Source organism: Artibeus jamaicensis, unplaced genomic scaffold, assembly GCF_021234435.1.
Source record: "Artibeus jamaicensis isolate MK-2021 breed Jamaican fruit bat unplaced genomic scaffold, CSHL_Jam_final scaffold_537, whole genome shotgun sequence".
In the NCBI taxonomy this organism is placed as follows: domain Eukaryota; kingdom Metazoa; phylum Chordata; class Mammalia; order Chiroptera; family Phyllostomidae; genus Artibeus; species Artibeus jamaicensis.
The window spans coordinates 38,860,370-38,871,900 of NW_026522047.1; the positions used below are offsets into that span (position 1 = coordinate 38,860,370).

General features: G+C 44.9%; 1 pseudogene; it reads right to left on the reverse strand.

Moving 5' to 3' along the window:
* Window positions 1-3,064: 3,064 nt before the first annotated feature.
* LOC119044634 (COX assembly mitochondrial protein 2 homolog) lies at window positions 3,065-11,427 on the reverse strand (annotated as a pseudogene).
* Between the last annotated feature and the right edge of the window lie 104 nt (window positions 11,428-11,531).

Genomic DNA, 11,531 nt, shown 5'->3' on the forward strand with positions numbered 1-11,531 from the left:
CATGAATCTTCCCCTGCCCATTCCCTTCATTACTAGTGATGTTGACCACGGTTGCATCCAATGCCCCATAACTCCTTTCCGAATCACCTGTGTCTGTCTCCTCTGCCCACTTTTGTATCAGGAAGTTTGTCATCTTCTGATCCACTTGCAACATTTTTCATTTCAACCTGCCAGCATTTTCTTGAATCTGTTTTCATAGGTACACAAGTAAATATATAGGTTTTTCATTACACTATTTTTGTCAGGGTTTGGGTCCAGTGCTCAATCATTTTGGTACTGCATGGGTGCAGCTTTCCTCTTTCTGCACGTGGAATAGTTCATATAGTGGGATCGTGGAAAGTTTAAAGAACCAGAACCATTATTGGAGGAAATTCTTTGACCAATTTTAAAATATCTTACATAATTATTCATCAATTCAATTCAGTTAGTCTATCCTTTATTAAATATTTGAAACTTAATTATTTTAGTTAAAGTAATTAAAGTATTAATTAGAACTTTATTAAACTTTATTAAATTTTTTCAGTTAATAATATACACTTGGGTACAAATATAAAATTCAAAAAGAAGACAGTGCAAGGTAAGTTTCTTTCTCCTCTCTGCCCCCAATCATCTACCTTCTCTTCCCACTAGCAACCATATTATTGGTTTGTTATGGATCTTTCCAGAAGTATACTGAAATTAAGTACATTCTTTTCACAGACTGTGCATATTTTTATCTTGATTTTTAAAATATGAAACATTTTGAAGATTGTCTTAATATATATGAAGTTACCTCATTCTTTTTAAGAACTATGTAATGTCCCTTGTATAGAAATTATAATTTACTTAGCCACCTCACTTCTAAGAGAAATTAAGGTTATTTCTAATATTCACTATTACAAATAATGTGACAATAACTGTGTTACATGTAAGTATCAAATCTGTGGGCTGTTTTTTAATTAAGCAAGTATAGTCCATATGCAATCATTTTCATGACAGATATGCTTAGACATAATTGTGTCATTATATTATAAATTCTGTTTTTATGTCTTCTGAATTTTAAATATTTCACTATTGTCCTGACTGGTGCAGCTCAGTGGACTGAGTGCCAGCCTGTGAACAAAAGGGTCGCCAGTTCGATTCCCAGTCAGGGCACATGCTTGTATTGCAGTCCAGGTCTCCAGTAGGGGGCGCACAAGAGGCAATTACACATTGATGTTTCTCTCTTTCCCTTCCTTCCCCTCTCTAAAAGTAAATAAACAAAATCTTTTTTAAATAAATAAATAAATGTTTCACTATGTATCTGTGTGCATGTATGTGTTGCTTCTAATAACCTGGAAGGTTTTTATTTTCAGTCTGGTGGTTACCCTTATATAAATTTTAAGCCATTTTATTTATTGAAGTCAATGAATGTGGCCTGTGTAATTTCTGCTGTTTGTAATTGTGGATGCTTCCTTTGGGGTTTTGTGTATAACCATTTTTTAAGGTGTTCTATACTCCACGTAGTGGTTTAAAAAAGTATGTTCAGAAATTCTTTGATGCTCCAACTTTGAGGGAAGTGATCTAATCCCTCTCTCCCTAAGCATGGGTTGACTCAGCAACTCATTCTAAGGAACAGAATGAAGCAGAAGTGGCGGTGTGAGACTTTGAAAAGTAGGTCACCTTAAGGGGCTGCAGCTGCTGTCGCAGCTGCTCTTGCCCTCTTGCATCATAACCCCTCTGTGTCTTGAGAATATCTTCCAAAGCAGATCCTCCAGCCCCAGGCAGACCTCCCAAGGACCACAGCCCTGGCCGGCATCTTGGCTGCAGCCCTGTGGGAGAGCCACAGCTGGGTCACCGACCCTCAGAAACAGATACTACATGTTTGTCATTTTATGTTTTGAAGTACGTAATATTTTTATAGCACTAGATAACGGATGCACCCTGGGTTGCCTCTCGCACCCTGTTTTATCTGACATAACAGTGCAGCTCTCATCGTCTGTGCCCGTTTGTCTGCTGTGCATTGGTCTGTCCTTTCAGTTTTAACTCTGTGTGTCCTTGTTTTAGATATGCCTGTAGTACGACAGTGAAATGAAGTGTTTCAGATGTTGTTTTTCATAGAAAAATCTAAAACTTACTTTTATTGTCATTCTGTTTTCATGTATTTTATGTTTCCTTGGTTCACCCCACACACACACATATTTTGCTCTGTAAAGTGTATTTTCTTTGCATTTTTTTCTCTAAAAATTTGCTAAGTACTTATACTATTTGTAGTTTCAATAGTTATTACCTTAGTTTTATGTGATAATACAACCAATACTCTCTATTTTATGAAATCAGCATTACAAATAAAAACCGGAGAGTAACATAAGAATGATAATTATAGACCAATTTTTTTCAAAACAAAAGGTCCTTTTAAAAAAGCAGTAAACATTTCAGGGGAAAGGGGGAAGAAGGGTTTACAGGAACAAGTATAAAGGACACATGGACAAAAACTAAGGGGGCGGAAATGGGAGGGAGGTGAGGAGGGCTGGTGGGGTGAGCTGGGATGGGAGTAAAAGACAGAAAATTGTACTTGAATAACAATTAAAATAAATAATTTTTTAAAAAAGAAAAAAGTGTTAAACAAATAGGGAAACAAATCTTCAAGTATTTAAAAAGAGTATATATCCAGGTTAAGTTTATTTCAAGAATTTATTTTAGGCTTTTTTTAAGTCAATTATTTTATTAGGGAAATAAAAATTACTCAAATGTTAACTGGATGTAGGCAAAGGAAAGAAACATTAAAAGTCAGTGTGTTGGTAAAGAAACCAGAGAATTCGTTTGGTTCCGCCCAACAAATATTCCGAATCCAGGGTTTCCATATGTCTCCATGGCTCCATTTCTCAGGGGTCACTTGCTATTCAAAACATTCTGGAGACCAAATGAAATACGATTCTTTTGGCGACCAAGAGTCTTTAGGCCTTCTCTCAGCCAAGACATCTGGTGAAAATACAATTTATGTCTCAGATGCATCTTGAGAAGTGAAAAGTCTCTTTCCCACTGCATTGCTCGACCAAGAGTCTTTAGGCCTTCTCTCAGCCAAGACATCTGGTGAAAATACAATTTATGTCTCAGATGCATCTGGAGAAGTGAAAAGTCTCTTTCCCACTGCATTGCTATGCTCCGTGCTCTTGGTCCTCTCTCCCATGTACTCATTCTCCAAGCATTTTCTCATCTCCCAATCAAGGTCATTGCAATGACCAAAACATTCCAGAACGCTGCGATTTCTGTGACAATCCTTAAGTTCATCAGGACGTTACATTCCTCGGTGTACAGGTGTGGAAACAAGCCCGGATTCACCTTCAGGAGCCCAGCACAGCAACCAGACTCGTGGCTGCACCAGGAGGGCTGAGGGGTACTCCCCAGCGAACACTCCTCAGCCAGAGGCCAGCTTGTCTGGGCGCCAGAGCCAGGCGAGCCCCAGGTGGGGAACGCTTCCCACCCCCCACAGCTGACCCAGCCAGCCTGCCCCCTAGTCTGTGTTTTTAAAGTTCAAAATCAATCAATCATTTCATCACATTAAAAGAGAAGAAAGTCTCTGATCATCTCAGAAGATGCAGAATAATTGTCTAATCAAATTCAACAACATTCATTTAAAAAAATTCTTTGGAAGCTAGGAATAGAAGAAAATTTTCTGAATCTGAGAATCGGTATGTACAAAAAATTAGAGAAAACAATGTATTTAATAATGATGAAATGTTGAAAGTGTTTCCCTTGAAATCAGGCCCAAGACAGGATGTCCAGAATCATTACTTCTATCCACCATCTTTTCGGAGTCCCTAACCAATAACTTAAGGCAAAAAAAGAAATAAAAGCTATAAGGATTGAAAAGGAAAAACTAAAAGTTTCATTATTTGCAGATGATACAATTATTTGTGTAAGTAAATCAAAACAATCTACATATAAATTGTTACTAATAAATGAGTCTAGCAAGAAACTAGAATATAAAAATCAAGATATTTTCAATAAAATATTTTCAATAATATTGAAAAATTAAATATTTAGGAATAAATATAATGATATTTACAGGGCTCTACACAGGCAATTATCAAACATTTTTGAATTAAAGAAGGCCTAAATAAATGAGAGATATACCATTTAATGGATTACAATAATCAATACTGCTAAAATGTCAGATCTTTTCTAAACTATAGATGCAACACAATTCCAGTCAAAATTCCACATGGTTTACAAAAACAATACTGGGTAGATTGTTGATCCAAATGCAAAAGGCAAGTAATGCTTCTAGAAGATTAAATATGTAAATATTTTCATGACCTTGGTTAGCAAAATAAAACACACACAAAAACCTAACTGTAATGAGGAGATCAATGAACTTGACTACATGCAGATTAAGAACTTCTGTTTAGGGACTTCTGGCCAAGATGGAGGTGTAGGTAGATACACTGTACCCCCTCGAACAACCAAAATAAGGACAATAACAATTCAGAAACAAAGTAACAGCCAAAACTGAAAGAAAATTAAACTGTATGGAAGTCTGACAACCAAGGAGTTAAAATAGACACATTCATCCAGACCCGTAGGCGGGCGCAGTGGGGCAGTTGAGCAGAGAGGGGTTGCAGCACAGGAAGCAGTGACACTGGGCATGCAAGGCACCCTAGGCACACAAGGTGGCACCAGGCAGGCCCTGGGCACCTAGTCGGTGGCTGGCCGACCTCGGGCGTGGGGTGGCAACAGGCAGGCCCAGCTAGGCAGTGATTGAGAGGTGGGGCACCGTGTGCAAGGTGGCTGGCTGACCGTGCAGCGGTCCCACATTCACACACAGATAACTGGGAAGCGAGACAGATCGAGCAACCCAGGGTCCTAGCACCTGGAAACACTTGTGGGAGTTGAGGCATAGGGAGAGACTCCCAGGCTCACAGAGAGTTCGTTGGACAAATCCACAGGGTCCTAGAATGCACACAAGCCCATCCACATGGGAATCAGCATCAGAAAGGCCCAATTTGCTTGGGGGAAGCAGCAGAAGAGACAAGTACAACAGAGAGCGGAGCAAAGCGCCATTTTTTTTCGTCTCTGACCCCACCCCCACATACAGCATAAAAACCCAGCGACCTGGGTTGCCCCACTCTGGTGAACACCTAAGGCTCCGCCCCTCATATGCAACAGGTGCAAACAGACCAAAACATTATGACTCAAGAAGAACAGCTCAAAGCCCCAGAGCCAATACTTCTAAGTGACCAAGAGATAACCAACCTACCAGACACACAGTTCAAAACACTGGTGATCAGGATACTCACAGAACTGGTTGCTTTTAGTCACAAATTAGATGAAAAAAATGAAGGCTAAACTAAGTGAAAGGAAGGGAAATGCACAGGGAACAAATAGTGATGGGAAGGAAACTGGGTCTCAAATCAATGGAGGGACCAGAATGAAGAAAGAAACAACCAAACAGAAAAGAATGAAGAAACAAGAATTCAAAAAAATGAGGAGAGGCTTAGGAGCCTCTGGGACATCTTTAAACGTTCCAACATCCGAATTATAGGGGGTACCAGAAGGGGAAGAGAAAGAGCAACAAGTGGAACACTTATTTGAACAAATAATAAAGGAGAACTTCCTCAATCTGGCAAAGGAAATAGACTTCCAGGAAGCTCAGAGAGTCCCAAACAAGTTGGACCAAAGAGGAATACACCAAGGCACATCATAATTATATTAGCCAAGATTAAAATGAAGGAGAGAATCCTAGAAACAGCAAGAGATAAGGGGACAGTCACCTACAAAGGAGCCCCATCAGACTGCCAGCGGATTTCTCAAAAGAGACCTTACAGGCAAGAAGGGGCTGGAAAGAAGTATTCCAAGTCATGAAATCCAAAGACCTACATCCAAGATTGCTCTATCCAGTAAAGCTTTTATTTAGAATGGAAGGATAGATAAAGTGCTTCTCAGATAAGGTCAAGGTGAAGGAGTTCATCATCACCAAGCCATTATTTTATGAAATGTTAAAGGGACTTATCTAAGAAAAAGAAAATAAAAAACATGTATACTAAAATGACAGCAAACTCAGTTACTAACAAACACACCTAAAATAAAAACAAACTAAGGAAACACCTAGAACAGGAACAGAACCACAGAAATGGAGATCACATGGAGGGTTAGCAACAGAGGAGTGGGAGGAGGAGAGAGGGGGAGAAGGTACAGAGAATAAGTAGCATAGAAGGTAGGTAGAAAATAGACAGGGGGAGGTTAAGAATAGTATGGGAAATGTAGAAGCTAAAGAACTTAAGGCACATGGACATGAACTAAAGGGGGGAATGTGGGAGGGAGGGGGTGTGCAGGATGGAGGGGAATGAAGGGGGGAAATGGGACAACTATAATGACATCAATAAAAAATATTTTTTAAAAAAGAACTTCTGTTCATCGAAAGAAGTCATTAAGAAACTAATGACACAAGCCACAGACAGAGAGAAAATGTCGGCAACACCTGCAATCCAACAAAGAACTCAAATATGATACAATCCTGTATGTCAGAGAGGATCCTGGTACTGTTCCCTGCCTAGATCCCAGGCCGAAATGAAGAGCAAAAAGAAACATTTTTATTTACTATAGATGTTCTTTCCCAGTTCAGAGACCCAAAAGGGGTGCGATGATTATGAGGGAGGATCTGGAGCCCTGGTTAGCCACACCCTGAGTTTGGTTCTGAAGTGCTCTCGTGTTGCTTCTCCACCCTCATCAGGAACAAGCCAAGGCTGTTGTGGCTGCTCACCTCTCTCCAGGGTCGTGCACTGCTCGGCGTCTGTGGAGGGGGTGTGGACCCCCCAAGGGTTGGCCCCTTGGTAAACCTGGGTGGCAAAGCAGCCCCCCAAGGGAGAGGGTGCGGACTACCTGAGGGTGGGGCCCCTAGCAAGCTGCTACCTTCATTCACAAGGTGTCACACACCCAAAGCCAATTCCTCTCCAATCTCCCAGGGGTGGCCCAGGAGGACCACAAACAAGGACCATGTCCCCGAGAGCAGAGCAGATACTGGCTAATGAAGGACCTCTTCCAGGTGCCCACCACAAAAAGTCCACGAGTTTGTCAGATACCCAGCGACCATTTTCTCTATCAGGTGGGATATAGAAGGCAGATTTTATTATCCCTCCATCAACTGGACCAGCTGGAGACTGACTTGGAGGAAAAACGGATGTGACCTGGGATCAGGGCTTCTGTGGGGTAAAACATGGTGATACCACCACCTGAGACAGAGGCCCCCGGGCCAGAAGGAATGTGTATGTCTGGGGAATGGATTGTAACTCCCTCCTTACCTCCTTTTGGGAGTGGTGTCTTATCCTGTGACTGCTTCTTGACCTTTCCTTCTGCACTGCACACCGATGTAATGTAGCTCCGGGCCACGCATAGGTTTGTGTAACCTGGACACGTGCTGCCTTTGTCTGGGGCCCCTTATAACAAGCCTCAGACTGGAGGAGGTGCGGCCTCTCTCACCCCACCCGCCGCTGTTGATGCACCGCCCTGCAATGAGAGTAAGAAACACCATGTCCACGTCCGCTGGTCCTCCTGGTGTTTTCTTTTTGGAACATTACCAACACTGGAGCAGCCCCCTGGTTTGGGGCTCCTGTGTTTCAGCCTCAGTGAGGGGTAGCGAGGGTGTTCGGGTTGGCAGACACAACCGTGCTGTGTGAGTGGTCCCACTGTCGTGGGACAATGCACAGCTCCCGGCTCACATAGGTTGATTTTGTTTTCCTGGGAATTTTGAATTGAATCAAGGAGAGAACCAATGGATTTCTCTGTGTGGTTCAGTAAAGGATTCTAGCACTGCCAGGTGGCAATGGGGTTCTTCACTGCTGTGAGGCAGCCATGTGCAAGAAGCAGCAGGGAGGGTGGTCTACAAAGAGAGGAAGGAGGACGCGTTGCAAAGAGGCCGGGGTGGGTAGGGGAGCACTTGGATTGTTGCCAGTCTGGGGCTATTGCACACAAAGCTGCTGTGAGCTTTTTGTATACAGGTCTTTTTGAAAACATGTTTTTATTTCTCTGGGAATAATGCCCAGGAGTGCAATTGCTGCATAGATTGTGCGTATATGTTTGAAAATGACAGACTCTTTTCAGGAGTGGCTGTGCCACTTCACATTCACACCATCTGTGGATGGGCGTTCCCGGGCCGCTGCACCCTCGCCAGCATTTGGTGTTGCCATTTTCCACTCCACCTGTTCCAATACAGTGATGTCTCACTATCAGCTTAAATTTCATTTTCTTTATTGCTAGCAATGTTGAACATTTTTTTCATGTGTATGCTTGTTGTCTGTGTATCCTCACTGATGAAATATTCCTTCATATCATGGCCCATTTTCTCCCTGGGGTGTGTGTGTGTGTGTGTTTACTGTCAAGTTTTGATAAAAATTATGTGGTTTTGTTAACAAGTTTGAATTGGGCTTCCAATACTTGCAGACTCGTGGGCGTCCTACTTTTGTCTTCAGTGACAATCATAATAATAGCTGACATTTACTGATCACCTACTTTGTGTCGGGCATATAAGTGACTTACGGAATTTAGCTCACTGTCTGTATATTGTTTTTGTAAACATCCTATCTCAGAGTTGTATTCACCAACTGCCATTACAATTTAGCTTATCCATACTTAGCATAAAGAGCTGGCCCCGCATCCAGCACTGCCCCCCGAATGCGAGCTGACCGAGTTAGTGTTCCCGCCAGTTGAAGAACAGCTAAGGGGCTGATGTCACAAGAGTGCACAAGTCCAGGTGGTTGCTCATTAAGTGAAATAACAACAGTCACAGTCAGAAATTGTTGCATAGTGCACACGTTTTTATTTATTTTCAGAAAATACCTGCCAATGTTCAGTTCAACACATTCTACCGACAAAATCCCTCCAGCTGTGGTCTCCTAAAATAAAGGCATAACATCAATGGCCCATTTACATGACATAATTTTTTAATCCTCACCAGAGGATATGCTTATTGATTTTAGAGAGAGAGGAAGGGAACTAGAGAAACATTGATGTGAGAGAGAAACATCGATTGGTTGCCTCCTGTAGGCGCCCCCACCAGGGATTGAACCCACCACCTAGGTATGTGCCCTGACCAGGAGTCACACCGGCAGTCTTTCGGTGTATGGGATCACAGTCCGACCAACTTAGCCACCGGCCAGGGCTACATCATATAATTTTTAAAAACTGCATCAGTGTGAAAGAAGCAGATACACATGCAGTGTTCAGCTATTCTGAGTTTCTGTGTGAGGCTAGGACTGTATTCCCTGAGGTCTGGAAAGACAGCAGAGATTTGTGGAGGGTCCCCAAGGAGACTGTGCAGTTGGCCCTACAGCAGAGCCACCTCTGTGACAGGCAGGGCCCCTTTGGGGTCTGGGCACTGTCCCCTGTGGCTCAGGGGCTGTATGTGCAAGTTATTGTCAGTTGAGTTCGGTCAATGTCTAGCTTCTGGATAATCAATCATCTACTGACCGTGCTTGGGGCCACCTCTTTCCACACTTGGAAATTGACAGGAGTCCCCATTTCCATGCATTTGACAGTCATGTTTCCACCCCTGGAAGAGGTAAATAATGGCAGCCCCAAGGTGCAGCCAGGCAGCTCGTGGGCATTCAGGGAGTGGTCACGCCTGCCTCACCCCCGCGGAATTGCCACAGTGCCACCTGCGCTGTGAAGGTGGAGTCAGCAGAGCAAAGTCACAGGTCTGTGCATTGTGGCCCGCACGTCCCCTTGACCGATGTCTAGCCACTGCATGTAGATGGAGTGATCACAGAGAAGAGCCAATGCACAGCGGACTCGGCAGGTCCAGGGACAGCCCCTGCTCGCCCACCGTCCTCAGCGAGCCTCATGCCCGCCAGCTTTGGACACTGAGGTGTGAGGAGTGCACGCCCGGCTGCCTTTCCCCCGTCTGTTCCCTGACTTCAGCCCCAACCCTCTGAACCCCCCGGCTTTGACCTTGCTGATTTCTCTTCTGGTTTTGGTCTCTTCTCACCCTTTATCCTTTGGACTTGATGCTTGGCACATTTTCCTACCAAAATCATGTTTCTTCCTTTGTTCAATATCACCATATTGCTTTATGCTACCCCAAGGAAGGCCCAGCACACTCCCATCCAGGGGGCCCCAGGGGCTGTGGTTCTACCTCCTCCCTCCTTCCCAGTATTTCCCTCCCCAACAGAAGTTCAGCTCCAGACTCACTACTCAACAGCCAGGCGGTTTGCAATTCACCTTCTCTCTCTCCCCCCCCCATCTCTGGCGGAAGGCTGTTGGGAGATTTGCTGGTTAAATATTACCGGGAAGCAGGAACAGGGGTTTGTTGTTTCGTGGTGCATAGTGTTTAGCCCGGGAAGATGAAAGGTTCTGGGTGGTGATGACAGTAGCCCAGCACTGTGGGGGGAAATATGAATCCATCTCTCCCCATCATAGCTTAGCACCCAGATGGTAGCTAAATAATTTCCAAAATGGGGCCACCCTCCCGACTACCCTTTGCCCTCTATCCTGGGCTCTGCTCTCAGGTCCTGCTGTCCTGTCCCTTCTGTCCCCCACCCTCCTATTAGTCAGTTAGGGGGACGAAGACAGAGCTCCCCTCCCTTAGTAGCACAGATCTCTCATTGGCTGCCATCACCATGGCAACTCACTGTCTCCTTCCCCCATCCCCTCACTTTCCTCCAGGGCCAGCCACAGATTTGTGGAGTTCCAGGCTTCCCTGGGTTGGGAGGGAAGAGGAAAGAGAGAAGAGGGAGGGGAGAGAGGCTCTCGGGTTCAGCTTGGCCTGGACTCCGACTCCATCCTGGTGCGCCGCGCGGCCTCCATGGTCTCCGGGTGTGCAGAGGCCATCCCGACATCCTCAGGGCACATTCAGAGGGCACGCCCGATGCCCTCTGAAACGGGCCAGCGCAGGGCCCTAGGGGCTGGGTTAGTGGCATGTGGCAGGCACGAGGAGCGTGTTGTTCAACAGAAGCCGGGTTTCCTGCTGCTCCCCTGGCGTCCCTGCTGGGGGGTGACACCAGGACCCCCATGTGGGTGGGCTCTGAAGCCCCCAAAGGCTGTCAGGGTCATTCATTATTCTGGCCACCCCTGGGTGTGGTTGGTCAGAGGGGGCAGCCTAACAGGCACTCTCTCCACCTGATGTAAAGTGGGGGGGTTAGGAGATACACATCCACACGGGCCACCCTCCGGGGAACCACAGGACATTGGACAGTGAGACCCCAACCAGTGGGTCCCAGCTGTGGGGCGCAGGCCAGGGTCAGTGCCGGGGCCCGAGATCCTCCCAGTTCCCCCACAACACAAGTTCATGCCTGGCCTGCAGCATGCAAATCCTCATTTGTGCTCTCGTAGTTTAAACACAGAAATGAAAACCCTGGGCTGAATTCAAGGTACCCTTTCGTCATCATGCGTACTCAGTCGGGCGTGGTGGTAGAGGGTGAGGGTCCCTGAAATTGATCGCACTTGAACAAGGGCGAAGCCACAGAAGTCTGACATGGGCTACAACACAGTGAGATAAGCCAGAAACAAAAGGTCGAACACCCCAGGATTCCGCTTACATGAGGTAATAGTGAGGTAATGAGTTTGCTAGAACAGGCAAA